At 35.8% G+C, this 24,402-nt stretch overlaps 1 protein-coding gene across 2 annotated transcripts in view; it reads left to right on the top strand.

Moving 5' to 3' along the window:
* The first annotated feature begins 794 nt into the window (after positions 1 to 794).
* Positions 795 to 24,402, top strand: part of SEMA3A (semaphorin 3A) — a 456,043-nt gene continuing 432,435 nt past the window's right edge. For both annotated transcript variants that reach the window (XM_070507472.1, XM_070507456.1), the window contains exon 1: positions 795 to 1,160. The gene's annotated coding sequence lies outside the window, so the exon portion shown is untranslated. The remainder of the gene's footprint in view (positions 1,161 to 24,402) is intronic.

Genomic DNA, 24,402 nt, shown 5'->3' with positions numbered 1-24,402 from the left:
GTTATCATCATCATTATTAATAATAGAAGTTGTCCACTAACATAGGAAAGCAGCTCTCAATAACATAGAAAACTAGATCAAACAGTTCTGCTTTGTGAAAATTATAGTTATTCTGATTACTTGCAGATTTTTGATCGTCAAGGAGTGGTGATACAGAAAGCCCTAATGTTGCCATAGGTTAAGGTGCCTATCTCATAAAATGCCTAAACAGAAATATCTACAAGAGGACATTTTTCCTAACAATTGCCTTCAACCACATTTTTTCTAAAGAGCCCAAATGCAGAATGTCAATCTGCCTGACAGTGTAAATCTCCTTAAAGCAATTTAATACAGATTAAAAAGATAACCTTGGTTTATATAGCAGAATGAGAGATCTGTTTTAAATCCATCACGTTAAGACTATCAATAACCCCCCATGATTGAGTGGTTTTAATTAATTTCAGTTAGGGCATTGGGGGAAGGGTGCTTCATTTAATCCTTCCTTGATAAAGTGAATATTATGACTATCACTGTAACTTTGTAGCTTGAACGTCTTTCTTTTTTTGTTGAATTTATTGTTTTCCTTGCTATAGAGCAATACCATTTGGGGAACTCTGGTTCCTAGGAGCTTTAGTGCTACCCCGCCTCCAGCACTATAAAACAGGGGCCTGCTGTTTTAATCACGCCTCTCTCTCTCTCTCAATGTTGTTTGCGCCCTGGTACAACCCATCTGCCTTGAATCTAGGGCTCCGCTGGGGCTGCACACATCTGCCAGCCAGACTACCTTCATACACAATTACTCAATCCACCGTAAGGCTCTTTAATAAGAAACAAGTGTGACAACGGCAAGCCTCTTTTTTTTTGTCTCTCTCTCCTCTCTCTCTTAAACCACAGAGTCAAATAGCTCTAATAGAGATGAAGCTTGATAGATCCGTCCAGGTGTAGGTGAAATGGTAGAGCCTCAGGGGTAATAGATGCTGTGCTCTCATGCTGAAGTTTAGCAGTTTGTCCTGACCGGCTCTCTAGCAGCAGTGCGATGGGCTGCTCCTTGTACAGTTACAAAGTCAACACGCCTCTTGCCGGTCACGTTTCTGCCTAATCCGGAGGGCAACCTGGGACCTAGGTAAGAACAGCAGAGCAATCCTTTTACTTCAACGTCTGGACAAAGGACAGCAAATGCAGTAAGTGGAAATTTTATTTTCTTCTTTTACTTGGGAATTAATTAAGGATGTTTACTCTCAGGGAATCCTCTGAAGACTGTGCAAAAGTGAACTAGCAAGAAGCCTGTGTTCATAACCCTGTGGATTTCCTCTGGTTTCATTTTGCACAGTGCCTTGGCACGGTCACTGAAGCTTAAATACTCCGCGAATGACTTCCTCATTCAGAAGGTCTTGGAACTAAAATGTGGTGCTAATAATATTGCTTATTCAATCCTGCAGACTGGCATATTTCTGGATGAAATGTCCTTTTATTACTGTCAAAAATGATGATGGCAAGTATTTTGTCACAGTTCTGAGAATAGAAAAAAACTTTAAGAAGCACATACTCTTCCTGAAAATGATTTTCAACTTTTCCACATAATTGCATTGTTACATCACTGTTCATACATTAACGTGAGGAATTTGCTTGTAATTTTTGCTTAACAAATCCATTCTACAACTCAATCTCTTGCCAAAGAAACGATCCTAAAAACTCTAAAAACAGTATTAGGTTGTAGCAGCAGTGACGATGATAATGAATTTTTAAAACAAACACAACAAAACAAAAGGTCATTTGTCTAATAGCATAGGAAAAGATATTAAAACCAGATGTAGGAAATCTCAACTTTGACTTTTTGGTCTTTCATGCTTGGTTTAAAGCAGCCTTCACATTGCGTTTACTTTGCATTTACAACTTTAGATTCACCATTAAACTATGTTTGAACTTGAAGTTCAGATTTGATCTAAGTATAACCCTTTTCCTTGAGTCCCCCACTCTGAGTTTTACTTGGCTATGGGGAATCTTTTTACTACCATACCATATATCCTGAATCGTGTTAACAAGCTAACCATAGCGGACTTTTTCAGATGGAATGTCAGCCAATGTGAAAGAATGTTTGCTGTTCAGACGTATGATGTTCCACGTAAGAAATAAACACATGGGACATATGCCCTGACAAAGATTCCAGTTATAATTTATAAATTCAATCCATCAAATATTGCACAAAGATGATCATATTAAAAAAGGATGCAATAAAAACTGTCAACACATTATATCAATTTGTAGTTAAGTTCTTTTGTGGGGGGTGGAGCATTTTTTATTTGAAAAATTAGTCTAGAAGGCATTGTCATCTCAAAAGACAATGCACATATTTCGGTAGGTAGACAAGCGAAATTAGATAAAACACTGTTGCATTGTTTAGATAATTCCCCTCTGGCCAATGTTTTGTTTTTGTTTTCTAACTATTATAGATGAACATCATTGAAATTGATGGTTTAAAAGCCATGACAATAGAATCCTGATGACTCCCTTGTGTATATTCAGAAATGATTTAGCTTGGATAAAGTTGCTGCTATGAGAGGTTTAATTAATTACTGCTAGTTAAATGTATTTCTTTAAGAATTGCACTTGACATTACTGATGGTGGAGTAAACGCAGTTTAAAAGTCATTCTTCATGAAATACTTTAACCGACAATTGTTGGCATTGAATAGCGGTCAATGTCTACCCCCTACAGGGAGAGAATCTAATTTCACTACGCCTTCTCCAGTATATGAATACCACGGAGTACAGTTCACACATATGAATGCTGTAACCAAGTCAATGACTCCAACAACTGCCCCTTAATGAAAAGGTCAGCCCTGTGATTAACAAGAAGCCAGTTTGAAAGGCTGGACTTCACTTCGGCACTGCATTTAGATTTGTTTCTTTTTCATTTACTTCATTTGCCTTTCAATGTGTAATAAGATGTACTGTACTTTTTAAACATATTGTGGTTGGTTTCATATTATAGCAATACATTAGTTAGTATATTTGGTTCAGTAAAAAAGTAATAAGTGAAAAAAATCAGTCAAGCCAATTATTTAGGGAAGAGCATGGTGAAAGAATTTTTACTCTTCATCCAAGTAGGTGGAATATATAGCCTTTGCTTAAGTTTCAGTTAATTTAATAAACTTTAAGAGGTACTGTAGGGGTGAAGATGGAGTGACAGAGGAAGGGTTTGATATATTACTTACGATTTATTATGCTTAAATGCTAGCTATATGCTAGCAAGTAAATATGCACTGGTAACTCATGAAGATAATAATTTTCCAATAATGGTAAAATTCATTGAAGAATATAGCTAAGTGGAGATAAAGACAGTAATTATAAACCTAGTGACATCCTCAAAGAAGCAATTTAGTCATCTAAAATTCATAAAGGTGGTTTTGTGATAACATTCCAATTAAAACTTGTGCTGTGTAAGTCCAATTTACAATTTAAAAAGATAAAACGTTTAGACTGGAATTACAGTTTGCTAATAAATATCATGTTAAAATTTCAGCAAATCACAAATTAGATGGTCCTTTAAAAAGTTTCCTTTATCTTTTCACTTATATAAGTGTTTTGTGTCCCTCTGGCTTTATCTGTACGGGTTTTTAAAGAAGGTTGAAACTTGCGTAATTACATAATACAGTGTAAGTATATATACTCTATGTAGTATGCATGAAAATTTCCATATGCTTGGAGGAAAGTTTTTAGAAATCACAGGATAGATCAACTTATTTTAAGGGGTATTCTCTTTCAAATAACTTAGATATTTTTAACCCTAAATCAACACTTATAGGATTTCATAACTCCATTTTGACTTGAAAGAAAGGAACTATATTACATATCAAGATAGAAAGTATGGGAAAAAATACAGTCCAATTTCAATGGCCACTCAAGGAGGAGACCATATAGTCACTCTATAGTGGGCACAGTGCTTCCTAGACGTCCTGCCACCTTCTTAATGCCTTCAGCTGTATCTTCCTGGTACTCTTCTATTCAGGGTTCCACTTTTGCTCTGAATTGAAAGCCAACTACTTCTAGATTGGGTGCCAACAAATAACATTAGTTAGACACCCACAAGGAACCAGACACTGCCCTGAGCATTTTGATCTCTGATTTATTTAGTCCGTCTAGGCCACTGAAGTAGGTACTATTTCTATTCCCAATTATAAATGTAAAAGCAAAGTGGTCGAGGGACTTGCCCAGTGTTACACAACTAATAAGTAGAGGAACTTGGGTTCAAATTAACTTTGTCTGAGGATAGATACCTTCTCCAATCACTAGACTACACTGCTTCCCTAACAGGTGACTTCATCTTCAGTGCAAAGTTGACTTTGTCTCTGACCACCTTATTAGGACTACCTGAATTCTAAAGAGGATTCATAAATGGAAATAGATAAAACATCCAGTCAAAGAAAGCATAAATAGTTAAATGCCAATGAGTACGACTCACTTCAAGTTACATCATCATTCAGCACTTATAGACCCTACTACTTTTCAGAGATTTTACTACACCTGAAGAAAGAGTTGCAGTTACATCCCAGACGTTTGGGGAAGAACCAGTTCTTCTACCCTCCCTCAGTTACTAAATTTCCGTTCCTATTAATATTAAGTCTTTGAGGAGAGTTTGCCTCCTCAGGCTATTTCCAACCAAGCTGCTGCTGATGCTAACAGGGGTGACTAATCACAATGGCCTCTCAATGAGTCACCTAAACACATTCCCGCCTCCAAGGCAGTGAAGAAAACAAGCTGTCAGTTATTCAACCTCAAACATTTTCAGGCCTCAGTATTCAAATATTCTGTCTGGGTATTTATTTTTTAAAACATAGAATGCTAATTGAATTTTCTCTTCATTTGTGGATTTTTTTGTCATGCAAACATAATCTGGAAAACACCTATTTGAAAGATTTCACTTCAGATACAGATTTGCCTAGAACCTGCATCTGTGGTAGGTCTATCTGCAGAAATATTTTCACCCCAAGACTGACATTCATCAATAAGATTGAGAACATTCTTTGCAGAAAGATCAAAAACAAAATATTTATGATAAAAAATCCTTTATATTTCATAACGTAAGTTTTGTCACTGTGGGTTCATATATCCTCTCCCAGATGAAGACAGAATATTCTGTTTAAAGAGTGGTTTTTTGAAAAAAAAATTTTAAAAGCCCATATTATCACAATTTTTAAGCCAAGACATCAGTTTCTTTTATAAATGCAAGCAGATTTATGCAATGCAAATGAAATGAACACGAGGGAATTACTTCAAAATTTTAACAACTTCAACCCATTTCTTCTGAAAAAGAGGCTAGCTATAAATGTTAATTTAATTCTCACATATCCTTTGGTTTTGATGAAAGATATTTGATAAAGATATTCAAATGTGATTGGCATTTATAAAACCATAGAATATTCTTAAACAAAAGAAGACGGAGAAGAAAATAAGTAATTTCTTTCAAACTAATCTCAAGATCCTGGAAGAATTAATCTATAGTGACAGGATCTGAAAGCTCTAAATGCCTTGAGGATTGATGATTACTTGAAAAGCAGTGGTCTAAGACTTCCTTTATCACTGTCCTTACTCAAAGATATCAGAAGGCCAGCTCCTTGAAGTTAGTCTTATCCTCATAAATTATTTTTGAGTTATCCAGGAACTACTTCATTTTCATTTGTAGGCTCATCTTAAGTGAGAGTCTCACCTCCCCTCCCCGCTCCTTACCTGATCCCTTCCAAGCCTTCCACCACAGCCCCAGCCTACAACTCATTCTTACACTGGTTACTTCCAGCTCATGTTCTAGGGAAATACTCGGAACATTGTAGGCTTAGACCTTTTACTGGTGGACAATTTCATACAGATTTGGTGGTTGGCTGTCCTTGCTCACTTCCGCAGTTTCATATATTCTGAAACCCAAGCCAGCAGTCAACCACAACTCAACTCATGGTCCTTCCCCTGCGTGGAGGGCTCTTGGCCCCAGTTTTCCTACACAAATAAGACTCCTGGACACCTTGGATCTATGTCTACAACCAATATCCAACAGTTCTTGAGTTTCTATCCCTGACTGATATTAAATATTCTCTTCATTTTAGGCCCACTAAAATATATAACCTATTTTGAGCAGGATATGGATTTTTAATTTTGTTTTAAATTACGCTTTACCATTGCTGTGTATTCAAAGTAGAAGTTGCCGGTGTGTGTAACTCAAAAATTCAAAGGGGCACCTAGGGGTGTTAGCAGTCAAGTTCAGTTTGTTTTATTCCTTAATATTGTACAATCAATTTGATGAAAGAGGCAGAGGGGGTGGTTAGTGTTCTATTTGTACTTCTATTAAAAGTTTGAAGTTTTGACCTTGTTTCTAGCCAGATATGCTGATATGCTTGAGTTTCACATGCTAGATAATCATTTTCCTTCTAAATAGTATTCTTAGTCACTCTAGAATTTGTTTTCCTTAGATAAATCATAAACTATTTATTATGAATATACATTTTAGCATATATAGTTATATTTGGTTGAATTACAGATCTAAAATTCTCTATAAGTGAAGCACTGAATATGAAATAAAAACATGGGGTTCAGGTCCTCTTTTTGACAATTACTACTTGCTTTCAAAACATGAAGAATATCCACTATGCAAACATATGGTGATTTACGTATGAAAGAACTTTAAAAAGTTACCGGGAAGAACTTTAAGAAATTATCCTAAGACAGAAAAGAATATAAGGAGAATGCACAAGCCATGTATATGATGCTGCGCACAAGACTCTTGCCAGACTTTTAAAGGATATTGCATATAATGCAGGACTAGATGTTTGTTGTAATTTATGTTAGATCACATAAAGCATAACACATATTTTCTTTCTTAGGTTAAAGTATGTTTCAGTGATATTTAGTCAGAAAACTTTTATCTGAGCCTAAGTTCCATTTAACAAAATATGAGTTTAAATAAATAATTCTTTCTGGGACCAAACAAACATTTCTCAAACTTTTCTCAATTTGTAAATTTAATGAAAGATTAATATGTAATTATTGCCATTTCTTGATGAGTGTCTTCCCTGTCCCATTTTAAACAATTTAAGAAATGAAATAAAGTTAACAATGGAAGCCAAAAATAATGTGAGAAGTATATTTTATCCCAACCAATATTGTGACCAAGTATTTAATTTATACAAAATGAAAATTTGTGTAAGATTAGCTTATGTGCAAACCTTTCCATTTTCTTTAAGATATAAAAGCAATTGTATGTGGGTGAATATAGAGAAAAAACATTAGTTTAGTAACTACTATATATCCTATGGTTTACATTATTTCATTTAACCTTCATATTAATAGACAAAAGTAGATTTGTAATTTCCACTTTACAGGTGAGCCATGTGTTTTATTTTCTCAATTTCATGAATAACATTAAACCAATAAAAATATTTTCAAGTGACTAATATAAAATTGAAAGCAGTAAATGTGTACAAACATGCCAAGATGCCCATATGCAGTGCAGGCTGAGGCAGAAACTGATTTTTATTATAGTTCCATTTCTTGGGCTGGGATTTAGAGACTGAAAATATTTCAATACATTATGAACCTCAAGGATGAGCACATACACTGTGTACATGGTAAGAGACATACCTGACAAAAGCATTAGTCTTGGCATCATATTTTGATTCAAAAAAATATGAGAAATGAGTGTGATACCATTTCTTTCAGGAAAACATTTTACTTTGGCGCTTTTATGAGAATGCAAATGCTAGATAGTTTTAACCTGTGGAAAATGATATATACTTTATATCATACTTTGTCTTTACTTCATATTTTTAGATATATTCATTAATTTGTGCAATAATAATGTGATAACTAGTTTTGTATGTGTATGTAGTTTGTGTGAAAGTGAATATGTGTATGTGTGAATAAACTCAGCATAATTTCTATCATATATTCTACAGCAATAGCTTTATTAAACAAAGGGTTTTTATTTTGTTTAAAGAATTGTAGTCTGTAACTTAAAAAACAAATCTCATCACAAACTTTTGTTTGCACCAACAGGAAAAAAATCTATGAATTTAAAACATTTGTTTCCTGGCTTACTTTGGCTGTTTTATTTTATTTTATTTTATTTTTTGAGGAAGATTAGCACTGAGCTAACTTCTGCCAATCCTCTTCGTTTTGCTGAGGAAGACTGGCCCTGAGCTAACATCCATGCCCATCTTCCTCCGCCTATCAAAGCATGGCTTTTTGCCAAGCGGTGCCAAGTCCCCACCCGGGATCTGAACCAGTGAACCCTGGGCTGCCGAAGCAGAATATGCATGCTTAACCGCTGCACCACCAGGCCAGCCCTTACTTTGGCTGTTTTAGAGTTTTGGATATTTATGTTAATCATTTGCTATTCTCTGCTGCTATGGGAAGGCTGTGCTTTTGTGTTATTTAATGTGTAACTTTAAACAATGACGTTGGCTAAGAACAGCCTTACACAGGTCTTATGGGTGGAATACAAGTTTTTTTGATAATATTATTAACATCATTGTCTTTTACTTGTCCATTTTGGAAACTGAACTTTTCTTTTTTATTATGACAAAATCCAGAATTTTTTTTCACTGGTATGAACTGATTCCCAAGACTACCATTGGCCACAGCTGACACCAGCCTACTCAGGAAGAGATAGGACAAGAGGGAACCACAGACTGCCAGCAGGGCAGCATCAGGGGCTCCCCTTGAGGCAGTCTCCTTCCAGCAGTCCAACAGCTCAGGTGCAAGTAGAGAAGATTAAAATGAGGCCGGTGGGCGAAACACCTCAGCTTAAAAGCCTCCTTCCCTATAGGAACTGATATCTTCTGTAACCACAGAGGCACAGCTTCTAGAGTTCTTGCAAGGGGCCTGCCCAGCGAAAATAACCCAGATACTCAGAGAAACCCAACATTAGGCTTACTATCAGGTATTTACAATTCTCCAAGTCCCAGTCCAGTGTAGAAATCAAGGGTCATTTTTACAATAGGTAATTTTCCTAGTAATACAGTTGGCCTTCTGATTTTTATCAGGTTCCCAAGGGAATAGAGGTAGACGTTTCATAAAACATCAAATTGTCAAGAGGAAGGGGAAAGTGTGTGTTAGTTCTTTATTCACAGGTGATTGACATGAAGTTTGAGAAGATTAATTTTAAGGACTAGCATGGCGTATTTTCATTCTGTCTACAAAGCAGACTGTACGTTAGTTTATGGGCATCACTGCTGCAGAGACCCGCCATCATTTGTCGTTTTGATTTTGCTTCCAAAGCACTGAAGCATTTCTGTCCCCTCTTTAAACTTTAAAAACTAAATACACCTACACACCAGCATCCTGAAGGGCTAATAAAAGGTCTAGCTAGATCTTGATTAAATTTCCAAAGGAATTTTGTGTTCTTTCTAAGAGACTAGACTAAGAAAGGTTGAGACTACCCTCTGAAAGTCTAAAACTCAAAGTCAGTCATGTACCCACTTAAAATAAATAAGGCTTCACATAAGATGAGCATGGAATTGTTTCCAAAGCTCGGGACACTAGTTCTGGAGAAAGACATTTAACATGAAAAGAGGCTAATAGGACCCATCCGTAGTACCTCAGTTTTGACTGCAGCAATAATGTTATATGTGGCCACACCTGAGGTAAGCATGCCTTCGGGCAAGGATGTGAATGCGAATGTGGCAGGAACTCTGGCTTTTCTAGAAGGAAGCAGTATCATGGTCAGATGATACCTTGTAAGTTTCTACAACTATGATTATCAGTGTTTAAAGATGGATTCCAGCTGTTTTTTTCACAAAGGGCTATGGGCTGGGCACACTCAGAGCGTTTTGAGTGATTTACTACTGTGGTTGCCAATGCTAATTATTGTGTTTTAAAAGCACTGCTAAGAATTTGTAATAGTGATATTTAAATAAATGAACACCAAGACACTATATGCAGTTTGGATTGAGTCTACTAATTTCTTATTTAGGAATAGATTTAGCTATACAATAATTGTAAAATATGTGTGTATTTATATATGTACATTGTTTTATAATGAGTAGAGAATTTACCAAAATTTCAAAGATTTTCCTTGCCATAAAGGCAAAATTAGCATTATGACCATGGACAGGTCATTCAATAACACTACCTCAATATTTTCAAATGTAAAATGAGAAGTTTGAAATAGATGTATATAGTTTCTTTTATGTCTAATTTTTTAAAATGTACATATATTATTTCATTTATGATAGTTATCATTAATCAACAGCAGTACATACAACATAATTTAAAAATAAACTTTAGGTAGAAGATATATTACTCTTAAGAAGACGTGTTAATTTTTTAAAGAATTTTATTTTTACCATACATTTTAAATGTCTTAGAGTCAGTCTTGACTGAATTAATAAGTTCTTGAGTAAGTAAATATCCTCAAGTTACTTGAATATTGAAAAATAAGGGCATTGATTCTTTCAGTTAATTTTACTGGCTTCTCTTAAAGTGCTTATCATGAATTGAGAGTTTAAAATGCATTTCTTGCACTTTAAATAGATAATAATTGCCTTTTTTCTATTAAAGATAATTTTTTATTCTGTCAAACTATAGACAACATAATAAAATGGAGATGGTGCAATGTAATTAGCTGAAAATAGTGAACTTAATTTATCTTGAATTACGTAGAAGAGGAAAAACATATGAAACCATATTGAGAACGATATTACCTAAAGAAATAGAAAAATATATTGCAATTATTTCATATTGCTTTTTGAAATTAGAGCTATAAATCTCTGGAAAATTTGACAGAGATATATGAAGTTCCTGTTAGATCTTTTTCAATTATACACAGCATTTCTTATTTAACAGATGTTAAGTTTTAACATCAGCTGTTGCTGCCTCTCTTAATTTGGATGAATAATATACTTAAAGCATTGTTGGATTTCTTTGTTTCAATAGGATATCTTAAAATTACTGTAAAAGATCTTTGGAATAATGTTTATTTTTAATTAGATTTGATTCTAACCTGTGCGGCATAAGCCATTAACAAGTGAGACACACACAAAAGAAGACAGAGATAATGAGTGTTTGAAAGACCCGTGGCTCACTGCAAACTTAGATTTGCCCTAGTATCTCTTCACCCGTCAACCCTGCAGTTAGGTGGACCTTTCTCTACTTAGAAGCATGGAGAACTAGGAAGTATAAAGAACAGGATTGACTATTAACAAATTGCGAGTGTTATGAACTTTCTCTTTGATACTCTTCCATCCTCTTCACAACTTTCCCAATTCAGGGGCAGTTTCTCCTCCCTTCTTCTCTCAAAAATTGAGTCACCCTCATGTTCACAGTCTTCATACTGACTTCTGATTGCCACAAAACTTGAACTTCTGCCAACAGCAGTGTTTTCAGTTCAAAAAACTCCATGCTCCTGGGGCTGGCCCCATGGCTGAGTGGTTAAGTTTGTGAGCTCCACTGTAGGCAGCCCAGTGTTTCCTTGGCCCGAGTCCTGGGCGAGGACATGGCACTGCTCATGAAACCACGCTGAGGCAGCATTCCACATGCCACAACTAGAAGGACCCACAACGAAGAATATACAACTACGTACTGGGGGGCTTTGGGGAGAAAAAGGAAAAAAATAAAATCTTTAAAAAAAAACAAAAAAAACTCCATGCTCCTAAACAGTCTTTATTCTTTGGCATTGTCACCCTCCTTCCCAGTAATTCCTAAATCAAAATACTCTTTCTATTGGTGCAGTAATTCTAGGTCCCAGAAGGGAAGCCGATTAAACATAGACACGGCATGTTGAAAAATACAGTTTGATGGGCATCTTTTAATTAACAAAGTTTTAACTCTTTGGGGGTGTTTAAATTTTAGTAAAAGCATTCTTCTGATTCAAAAGGGGTCATTAATTTTTAGCTTCAGAAAAATTTAGAGAGTTGAGTTTCAGGCCTCGAGCTTATTGCCCTTGCGTTCCACCCCTGGGCTGTGATCTTCTGCCTCAGGCCACCCCAGCCCAGGAAGCTGCTCCCTGGCTAGTGCTCTCACTGTCGGGAGATTAGGATCTAGTCCAATTCAATAGCAATTTTTGGTGCCAATCAGTTTTGCCTGTTTTGTGCTCATGTGCTCAAATTTTGAAACTAACCAATGGAGGAAACTTACTGAATGAAAATACTCTTTAAGAGAAGTTTTAAAATTTACTTTTGATGGTTATGTGTTACAAGTCCATTTTTCACCTTCTCTGCCATCCCCATGTTCCTTGTTAACCCCTAACCTCCATATTCTCCATCCCCAGCATTCTTTACCTCTGAAATCAGTTGTAAATTCAGCAGTAGTGAAAAAGGGAAAAGAGAAATACAACAACCCTGCCTGAATGTTGTTCATTGAGTGAAAGTGAGGCTGCTCCCTGTATGAAGCATTGTTCCCAGTGGCTGCTGCAGAGAACATTAATCTTGTTTTAGTAAACTTCATTTATATAATTAATCATGTTGTCATTTTGGGGCTTAGTGATGCAGTTTGCCTTGGATAACTGCCGGATATCTCAGACCCTTACACTAGCTTAAACTTTTCTGATTTGCCTAGTCTAAAGTTTATACCGAATTCAAAGTTAGTGTGCTAACGCAGTTGTGCTCTTGTGATTTTTGTTGTTATCGTTATCTTTGCTTTAAGTTGATCTTGAGATTTTGCAGGTGAAAAAAGAAGTATAAGTGAATGTTCCTAACAATTGAACTTCTTATGTATTAACATTATTGATAAGTTGTTGATGCTGTTTTAATGGTTAAACTATGGCAGGGCTATATGTATGGCACATGGTGTCATTGACATATGTTCAATTTGTTTGAGGTTGTATACTTTTTTAAGAGTGAAATATAGCTCTTTGAAAACCATTAATTTTAAGGCATAATTTAAGCATCCTTCCCCATTCTATGAAATCTTGAGCTAGGTAGTATCCGTCTCCGCTCACTGAATTCTGTAATACGTATTATCTGTGTCAGTTATTTGATAGCTGCCAGTACTGAGATATTTTCACTCCTAGTTCCATTCTCTGCTAGATGCCAAGGTTCCTGGACACAGGGGCCATGGCTTCTCCCTCTTTGTGTGCCACACAGCCATGACAAAATAGGTGTTCAATAAATACTTTTTGATTGAGAATTGACACTTTCACCCTGTAAATGTAGATTGAAGGGTCTTTACCTTCAGTCTCTATACCCCATTTGCTGTTTAATTGGCTATTAGCTGGAACTGATTGATAGACACAAAGTTTTTTTTAAAGAGAATTGGCAGCTATGTAAATACAGCACTTAACCCTAAGCACGCAGCCATTAACCTTAATCACTGTCCATTAACCTTCAAGCACCCCAGGTTTCTCCCATTACAATCCCTCAAAGCAGACCCTACTGAATGTATTTTTTAGCATGAAAAAGAACCTTAGTAGAATGTTTTTATTGTTCTGTGAGTGGCTCTAAAACATGTATTTTGAAAGAGAACATTTGACTCCATTTCTCTGTGTAAATACTAATTAATTTTCCAGGTGTTCAAAGAAAGATACTAAATTGGGAAATTATTTTGCGGAGCATGTTAGGACATAGTTGATGAGAGAAAGACTAGACAATGCTTTTTTAAAGTACCATTTATAAGGTTGATAATCACAAGAGTGTCACCTACCACTTTTGTTTTAAAATATCTTTGCAGTTAAATTGGATTTTTACTTTGCTTTGTTTTGAGCTACTGCTGTTTTTTTTGCTTTCTTTTTAAAGATTGGCACCTGCGCTAACATCTGTTGCCAATCTCTCTTTTTTCTTCTTCTTCTCCCCAAAGCACCCAGCACATAGTTGTATATTCTAGTTGTAGGTCCTTCTGGTTGTGCTATGTGGGACGCTGTCTCAGCACGGCCTGATGAGAGGTACCATGTCTGCACCCAGGATCCAAACCAGTGAAACTCTGGGCTGCCAAAGTGGAGCGTGCGAACTTAACCACTCAGCCATGGGGCTGGCCTCAACATCTATCACTTTCTAACTGACCCTACAAATGTATGAAAAATAAATAACCTTTTCCTATAGCCCTGGCTAAAATATTATTTAATATTAACTCCAGGTATATAGAAACAATCAATTACTTTAGGAATAGTGACTACTTGAAATATTTTCTATCTAATGTCGGATAATAACAGAGAGAGAAGGATAAATGAAATTTCCTTCTTTAAACATGACATTTTATATTTGTTCTTGTAAGTATTCTTGCCATACATACGGCCAATTTTATTGAAATAATACTTATTTGCATAATCTTTTGTAGTCTACAAAATCTATATTTTCTCATTTGGCTGTTTCACAAAAACTGTAAAAAATAATAATTGTATGTTATTGGAAAGAAACGAAATGTCAAGTGTTAATGTATTTCAATTTATTGTGTGTTGTTTTATTTCATGGTTTTGTTTTCACCAAGATCTACATTCACAACCTATAAATATAGTAAAATAACATTAAAAAGTTTCAAAAAGCTTTGTGTGTAATTTTATATGCAATTATGTTTTACGACCTCAATCTTTGGAAGGAAAACAGTAAGTCAGTGAAGTTCCCATTGTATTCTGAACATAATACATCTTAGGAAGAGGGGAAGTAGAGTGTGGGAGGGTGGCTCGGGCTGGGGAAGGCAGAAAGAGCACCTTGCTATATTCAGGAAAGCAACTTGATACTAATGGACTGATTATTTTTAGATTTGCCAAAGCACTCAGTTTTGCTTGAAATCCCAGAGGGAACTGACACTAGAAGGTGTGAGCAACTGAGGGCAGGGGAAGGTTTCCCTTACAACTGCATTTCAAGGTATATTTTAACAAACGTGAAATCTCACTGGAAAAACAAAACAGTGTAACACCATGACTTCAACTCTAGAAAGATGTTACCTCAACATTGGCTGGTTAGCTAGCTATTCACTAGGAAAGTACAGTTACCTAACTGAGGAAGAAGGTGATAATGAGAAGGAGACTTGGCAAAAGAGAGAACAGGCAGAAGGAGCTCCACAAAGGCACACCAAATCCAATACTGACAATGTGTTTTGAGAATTAATCAACAGTTTTCACAGAAATTACTCCCCAAATGCTTATTCCACTCTCTAAGCAGTGTTGTCATTCATTCATTCAGGGCCCTGAGGATGCTCTTGGAGGTACAAAGATCCTAAGGGCATACTAATTAATTTTCTTACTTTTTATTTAGTAGATTCTGTATCACTATATATATGGAAAAATAGCTTAGACATATCCATATACTAGACATTCTTTTCACACAGGTGATGAGAAATATGAGCAGATTTAGCTCAGAATTTGAGCAAATAAATGGAAGTAAATTTCTCTTCATCTTGGCAGAATGTCTTCTCCAATAGATACATTATTCATTTGAGTAACATTGCTTGAGGAGCTGTGTTACTTCGGGAGTACTTTAGGTTATTGCTGTCATTGAGACAGTGATAGAAACACATTAAGGATGTATTTTTGAATTATTGTTCTTTTTACAAACATGTGGCAGGTATTCTTCTATAATACTTTTTACTTGCAGAAGAACAACTGGGAATAAGACAAGTTTCTTTCCTTCAATTTGAGTGTTAAGTGCTATGATAGAGTCTGGATACTATAAAATTGATTAAAATGTTAATTTTTTTTCCTGTAGAACTTGGATAGAAATAGTTAGTAATTGTAGCCATGTCTCCAAGTTACAAGAAATAGTTGATTTACTGATAACACAATTAAGAACAAATTAAACCATATCGATTTTGTGCAATTTAGAAACTTACATTAGGTTCTCAGGGACAATGTAAAGAGTCTGGACTACATAAAATGTATATTCTTTTCTAACTCTATGTATTTTCTACTATTACTGTATCACTTTTTGATTATTTATCAGTTTGAATGGTTATGCATAAGAAACACAAGATTCTACTATCTTATTTTATTAAATAAATAGCAAAACAGTATACACAATATTAGTAAAAGAAAATTTTTATATTTGTTTATTGTCTTTATTTTTCACCTTAGCACCTAATATATATTAAACAATTATGATTTTGTTGAATAAAATTATTTAATCTTCCAATTAAACACTGTCAGTCTAATTTAATGAAACTAACTTCTAATTTTACCACTCTACTGCATTACTTTACAGACCCTAACCTCGTTGTTGGCTCTATTTTTGGATGACTGAGTTGTATTTTAAAAATTCTTAAACTAACTTTTTTCGCTTTATCCCCAGGTTCTAAGGAAATATAAAACTTTTATGGAAATCAAAAATTGCTACCATAAATGTTGTATCTTTTCTGTAAATCTGGCTTTCTTTGCATGTTTTTCCAAAATGAATTATAACCTAGATATGTATGAACACTAGAGATAAAGCCTACCAGGAGAACAAAGCAGCTCATAAGATTAATGCAGAAGCATTTTAGAGAAAACTGCCAGGGCAGAGACTATTCCTCAGGGACAGTTAGGGAGGGGGACTGTCTTTGACCCTAGTGTCTCTCCGGTAAGAGCAGGAATGAGGGTCACAGGTAATCAGGAGTTCTATAAGTAAATCCACCTTTCTGTGCTCATCACCTGTCCGTTAACAAAATATTTGCTCAAGACTAATTACTTACAAAAGATTGGGGAAAAAAATTAAGGAAATAGGGATGCCTCATATTTCCCAACTAAACCAGCAGGTTGCATATTATGTGAATTGTTTTTCTTAAAGACTGCTCTTAAAATTCATTTTGATCTCATTTTACCCATAAAAGAGTTAGGTCAGAGTGTCCAACCCAACCCAATAAAGTTTGCTCCAACATCTGTATAACTGCATTTTCTCACTTAAGATGTTTTCAAATGTTAAGTAGAAAGGAATTTAAGAAAATATTTGTTTAATATGTGTTTTTAACCTTAAAACAACAAGTCAACACACCACCACCACCCTAAAACCAATGACAAGAAACACCACAACCACTCATCACATTCACACACACCCTCACGCCAAATGAACAAACAAACGTACAAGCAGATGTAAAAAACAAGTCAACTACAAAAACAGATTCTGCATCTCTAACAACTCATCCTTGCAAGGAAAATTCAGATTGAATGTGTATAGTAAACACACACTTTCACCAAGTAGTGTGAGAGCGGCTGTGCCCAGCCCTCCTGCTCATCCTCACCCCTCCTGGGACCCAGCACTCTTGGGGGTGAGGTGAGAACTCTGGCGCCTCCAGCCCATCTGAGGCCTTCTGGAAGAAAAATGATGTCACAGACGTTTCACTGTTTTTTCCGTATCCTCTCTGTTTCCATTTTTTTTTCTCGTACCTTTGAAGATTTTTCCTCTCTTTCCAGTTCCTCTTCACTTTTTTAACTTCTAACATTTCTCCAAAGCTCTCTGATCCCCTAAATAGAGGGACAATTCTTCTGACCAAATATGAACATTCAATCTCACTGGTCCTTTGTATTTTCTCTCTCTCCTCACTGCGGATGGGGCTGCTGCTTCTCCTAGGGTGGAAGTGAGGGTGTGAGCATCATCACCTGCATTTGCCATCTCTAGGGAAACACTGGAGAATACTGGCTGTTAATTAATATTTTATGACGTGCTTCCTACTCTTCAGAGGAAAAACACTACATAAATGCCAAAAAGTCATAACTCAGTTCTCTTCTCTTCTTTGGGTTGTGGATGCACCAGCTCTCTCTTTTCCCTCGTGAGAAGGGAAAATCCATATTCTGTATTACACCCCCCTAGAGGATAAAATGTCAAGTGTAAAAGCTGCTACAAGGAGGAACACTTGTACTCATTTCAAAGTGATTTCAAATGTTTCTCTTAAAAAAAAATCAAATAGCCGTTTTCCTCATAACTGTCGGACGAGGGACCCTAACCCCCAGAATTCTGTACCATCTGAGAGGGCAGCCGAATTTCTCCCTGTGCTTCCTGCAGTGCTTCACTGTCTGGGAAACAACCTGCCTTTTCGAGAACAGCAAGCTTGGGTTCACTTGTCCTGAAGGCGACTTTCACCACACAGGAAGGTCCTGTTCTACATGAAGTTTCTTTGTGACGCTATTTTTGGCACACACATAACTTGCGTCTTTCGTCTATTGTTTTCCATTTAAAATATGAGAAATCTGTTTCCTCTAGCAAGGAATGTTCTGGTTTCACTCATTTATTTTTTCTAATCATATCATTTTTAGTATTATATTATAGTCAGAGAAATCAGAAAGAAACTTTTTTCTAAGGCCAAAAGATAAGGAAAGCAAAGGAGTGAGGATTCCTCCACTTCTAGCAGAGGAGACTGAGAGCCACGGTTACAGTGATGGGATGTCCACGGCCATGCAGGGTTTTGAACTGATTTGGAGCTCCACAAGGTCCAGACCCAGATGAGTCTCAGGCATCTGGACTCTTCTTCAATAAGGGTGTGGAAAATAGAACTGTAACTCGTTCCTGCTTCCGTATAGTGTTGTTAATTATATTTTGTCTTTTTAATTTTTTTCATTTAAAGGTTTTCTCTTAGAACCAATGTTTAAGATAATTTTCATAGTTTTGAGGCTCTATTTATGATTTGAAATTCTATTCTTAGTTTCCTCATTGTCTGAATGATCAGATATTTTTTTCCAACCATTCTCATGGTAATTATAACATGTCTTATATTTGACTTAAATATGGAATGCTAAGATTTATCCGTGGATGGCATTTTAATCTTTCTTATTTTTTTATTCCTATAATCTTATTCTTTTTGAGTTAAAATCATGGAAAATAATAAAATGATTAAACAAGAAGATTAATGTTAAAATCTTCAGAGGGAATCAGAGAGAGGAAACTAATATTTAATAAGTACCTAGGTATTGCATACTCTGCCTAACTATGTATATATCTTTCTTGTGTGTGGTTCTTTTTTTTTCCATTAAACTCAAACAATATCCCTATGAAGAAAGCAAATATGCTGGCTCAAAGAAATTAAGTAAATTGTGTAGGTTAATATTTAGAGTTACTGGCAGAGCTGTGAGTCAGACCCAGCCCTAACTCCAAAGTCTCATTTGTAACACCAATATACAGTGCCCTTCTCATGCCACTCTCACCATTATTGGAATGTTCCCAACGATATGTGTGTCACTCTAAACCGATAGTAACATGGAAAGCTGTTGTTAATTATATCATCTGCCCTTTAGGGGAGAGAGTATTACTTTACTTCTTGAATGTCAATATTTCATTATATTTGAGATTTTCCTTTTTCCATTGTTAAAATCTACTGCTAGGACTTTATCTGTAGCCTTGGTTTACGTGGACTTATATTCCACTGAAATAATATGATGAAGTGTGTCATGGTGAAAGTTTAAAAGCAGAATATTGATTTCTAAATGAGTTTACCTCTTACTATATCATATGATCCTTTTTGGCATAAGAGTTTGTTTTTAAAAGAAGATTTTTATTTAGCTCTAAAATATTTAAAGGTATTTTGTAATTTGACAAACACTGAAGGTCTTCTCTGATATAAATGGGGGGGGGCATGTTTTATCTGAAAAAGGCTGGAGGATATGATTGGAAAAAAGATCAGCAAAATACAGATTAAAAATAGAAACAGCATCAGCAGCTTCATGACCAGTAAAAATGCAAAGCACTAATGAGTTTTAACCCATTTCTCGAATAATTAACATGTCAGCTAAGATCTCCTTTCAATATCTAGATGTTTACTTTAAATCCTCCTTGCCACAAATCAATATCTCATCAAAGTCCAAAACTTTCCTGAAAATTTCTGCATATTTCCTGAAACAAGTGTTGGAGTAGAGGAATAGGACAATGCAACTCATGTTTTTATTTGTAGCCCTTGAGTCCAAGCTAACTTCTCTTCAATTCATAAAAACTTTTTACTATTTCTCTTGATTTTACTTACATGGACATATAAGCACAAAAGTATATTCATATTTGCCTTCTTTTCTATTCAGCCACGTATGTGAATATTTTACTGTAGACTGGGCGCTCAGTTTGAGGTTAAGTAATCCCCAGAGCTATCTGCTACTGTTCATTGACTTAGTCCCTTAAAATTCTATTAAGTTTAGTTAGCAGTCAGTGTCAAGTCAGTGCAATTAATAATAATCCTGGGCATTAACCTAAGCTACTAAAAGGAAAAATATCTGAGAGTCAGATAATGTGGAAGGCCACTATTCCTAATGTGTTGTTCACCAATGGAAGTGACAAATTTCTTTTCTTTTTTTTTCTTTTCTTCTCCTTCTTCCCAAAGCCCCCCCAGTCCACAGTCGTATATTGTAGTTATAGGTCCTTCTTGTTGTGGTATGTGGGATGTAGCCTCAACACCGCCTGATGAGCGGTGCCATGTCCACACTCAGGATCGGAACTGGTGAAACCCTGGGCCACCAAAGTGGAACTCGTGAACTCAACCACTCGGGCTGGGCTGGCCCAAGAAGTGAAAAATTTTTATCGGAACAGGGGATCTAAAAAATAAAGATTTCCCAGGGGCCAGCCTGGTGGTGCAGCAGTTAAGTTCACATGTTCCACTTCCACAGCCCAGGTTCACTGGTTCAGATCCCGGGTATGGACATGGCACCGCTTGGCAAGCCAGGCTGTGGCAGGCATCCCACATATAAAGTAGAGGAAGATGGGCACGGATGTTAGCTCAGGGTTAATCTTCCTCAGCAAGAAGAGGAGGATTGGCAGCAGATGCTATCTCAGGGCTAATTTTCCTTAAAAAAAAAGAAAAGAAAAAGATTTCCCAAGTCAGCCTTAGGTATAAAAGCACGTTTCCCTAGATACCAGGGGGAAAAACCATGCATAGAAATATGGATGGCTCAGACTGTCTCATGGCTGGGGGAACTGGGAGTTTTGCTGCACTCAAGCAATTCCAGGTCTAGGTTTCATAACACTTTCATTCTCTCTTTCTCCCATGAGGATATAAAGCCACTGGGATAGGTTGCTAACACAATTTCTGTTTTTAGCCCTCGAAAGACTGAAATTATTGTCCTACAAATCTAAGCTTTGCTTTTGTAACATCACTATAGATTTCAAGGTCTTTTGATTCTTCCTGCATATATTTCTTCCTGTGTGCCATGTAAAAATGAGATATATTGACATTAATCAACACTTCCAACATTTTATTAAAAATCTTATACTTAAAATGATACCTAAAGATCCTCCTTTAGGGATTTCCTCTTAGACTTTTAAAGCTTTATGTATCTGTTTAATAAGCGAGATATAAATATGATGTGTCAGTATACTGTTAGTCTTTTACAATGATACTGTGTCAAGCAGTCTCTCTGATTGATAAAAGAAATACTGTTGGGTCTAACAAAAACACAGTTTAATGTAAGTTTGCCCACAAGGCCACTCATAAGCATTAATACTTTATGACTCAGGGCTGGAAAGAAACCACAAAAGATAGGGGTAATGCTTTAATCCCAGTATCTATCTGGCTTAAGAAAACTGTTTCTTTTCTGTATATTGCAGGGTATGAACTTCAGAGTTTTTGCTGGACTACAGCCTTAAAATATCATAATTCTCCATTTTAGTCTTTCTGCTTGATTGTTGGAAGGCATGGTAAACTAGGGCCATCTCTTTCTTTTTTTTCCCTCTCTCTTCTCTCAGTGTTCCCTGTTTACTCTTTGCTAGCCAGTGGAGAATCATACTCTACTTTTCCCTCTGACGCAAATAATTTTATTGTGAAATCCAATTATGAAAAAAGATGTCAAGCACAGTCTTAAAGGAGAAAGAATTCAAATCTCAGGCAGCCAAATGGGCGAATGGGGACAAGGTTGGGACAGACCTACTTTTTATTTGTATAGTGCTCTTTCCAAAGCTTACACTAAGGAATATTGCTGAATAAGAAGTGTTAAAAAGTTAAAAGATAATTGGAGAAGGAGTTCGGGGATTTGTATGTATAAACTTGGCTATATCTTATATATCAGTAAGTAACTATTAGCTGTTATATATATATAAACCTCAGGTTTTTAGCATCAACTGACACAGTCTTATTCTGAAATGAATGATGCTTTGTCCTTGAGTTAAGTCAGTAGGTCACAACAGGTGAGAACTACCCACAAAAGGCCAGTCTGTACTCTCCCATCCTCACACCTTCCAGTGCTTTTTAAAATTCATTTTTTATTTTTTTAACAATATTTCGTAACTGTTACTGTTTTCTACTGCCCACAGACTCATTTGTGTCTCCTCAGATGCCTTATGACACAGCCTAGTTCTTATCTAGAATAACATGTCTTTTTGATTAGGAACATAAATTTTTTTTTTTTAATTTTATTTTTTTTCCCTTTTTCTCCCCAAAGCCCCCCAGTACATAGTTGTACATTCTTCGTTGTGGGTCATTCTAGTTGTGCCATGTGGGACGCTGCCTCAGCGTGGTTTGATGAGCAGTGCCATGTCTGCGCCCAGGATTCGAACCAACGAAACACTGGGCCGCCTGCAGCAGAGCGCGCGGACTTAACCATTCGGCCACGGGGCCAGCCCCCTAGGAACATAAATTTTGTCAAATTAAAGAAAAGTAAAGACGAGGTTTGTTAAGGACATTGTTTACAAGAAAAACACTCCTCATTTAATTTTGACCTTGAAACTTCTGGTAATGGAAACAATAGAGGATTTATGAACTCTTTATGAATTATAATGATGGGGGAATCCCAAGCACTTAAGGAATCTCCTAATGATTTTTTTCTCTCCTTCCCCTTTTTCATTAGATTACCTAGCAGGAAATTTAGTAACTGGTGAATATTTACTCACTGTGCTAACCTCAGAAGCAATGAACTATTTTCTGCGTAGAATGTTTTAATATGTTTTTGTTTCATTTTACTCTTTCTATTTCCTTAAATTTTTTTTAAAGAAACTAACAGATTTATCACTGACATCTCATTTTATGAAAGTAATTAAATCATTTTGTAGAAGAAATCCACTATATATGAGAAGTCATACAAATTGACCCAAGTTACAGTCACATTCATTAGAAGAATGCTTTTACTTTTTTCAAAAGCACTTTTTGCATATATCCCATTTAGCACATGTGGGCAATTATTTAAGTTAACAAAAAAAATTCTTAATGATCATCAGTTACCATGTAAAAGCACAAAACTTTCCTTATGTTTTGGGACACAAAAGAAGGAAGTTAATGCAACCTGTACTTTATTATTTTGTATCAGATGCAAAGCTTTTTCTAAACTTTAAATCCAACTGAAAGCAGCTGCTGGAAAAACATCATTACACTATACCTTAAGCTGCAAAAGCCAATTTAATGGTGACATTTTATTTTGTTCAGATGGTCTGCTCTTTTCTTCTGCTGAAACCAGTAAAGCCCATGGAAACTGTATCTGGATGAAATCACTGGAAGGTGAAGGCCCATGACCAAAAACATTCTTTAAAGATTACAGAGTTATAGTCAAATAGGATAGCAGCACTAACAAGAGTGAAGGTCTCCCCAAGACAGGAAGTAATATTACATCATTCATATACATAACCACATTTTCCCTCTCCTGGAGAAGAATAGAAAGTTTATTATTCAAAAATATCAATACATAAAATGTGGACATTACTTTTAAAACACATATGGTATGCTTTTCAGGTCAGCTCATTTCTATGTTTTTTAAAGATATAATTACTTTTCTGACCTCTCCAGGTGAAAAATTTTTTATAAAAATTCCTTAAATTTTGACCATTTTATTTGCTTTTACTGAAATGAAATGAAAAAAAGAGAAAATTGCCTATGTTGATATTATCACAAACAAAACTTGAATAGCAAGCAAAATCTGACACTATGGCTAATCTAGCTTTTTCAAAAATAAGAATATTTTACTGCAGAGAGACAGTTTTTTAAAAAAGAAAATAACCACTCTTGATATGAATCCAATACTCATAAATCTTTGTTGGAAAACTTTGGAAGTAGATTGTTTAATCTAGCACCAGCCTTTACTGAACAAGAAGGTAAGAAATCTCTCTACCACTCTCACTAATTCTCATTTTTAAATCATTCTTCTTAACTGATAATATGCTTTTGTTCATTCATTCACTCATTCACTATTTATACCTTATCTGTGAAAAGGACTTACAATAAAAGTTATAGATAACAGAAAACCATTGACTTAAATAGTTGATAAAAACAAAGAAAGGGATCCAGTCAAGTTACATTGTTACTGTGATGTGAGTGTCATTACACCTAGGAACCCAGCAGAGTGCCTTTGTAATGACCTTAAATGCAGGAAACTAAGCACCTGCCATGGATCGTAGTTATAACTTTTACGTAAGTGAGACAAGTCTTGCCACTTAGGAATGACTCCCAGGTGGTCCTGGCACAGCCTGGTCACATCTGCTACATCTTAGAAAGCTGAGAGTGAGGGTTCCACGTGCTGGCATTGTGCCACATGGCCTTGCTGAAAGCTTTGTACAAATAAGAAATGCAAAAACTCCCAAGATATAGAGGAAGAGAGAGTTCCAAATTAAAAATACAATAAGGGATGCCTCCAACAAGTAACTTTCCC

The sequence above is a fragment of the Equus asinus genome, chromosome 1 (assembly GCF_041296235.1).
Source record: "Equus asinus isolate D_3611 breed Donkey chromosome 1, EquAss-T2T_v2, whole genome shotgun sequence".
NCBI classification, from domain to species: domain Eukaryota; kingdom Metazoa; phylum Chordata; class Mammalia; order Perissodactyla; family Equidae; genus Equus; species Equus asinus.
This window is presented reverse-complemented; position numbering and strand designations above follow the sequence as displayed.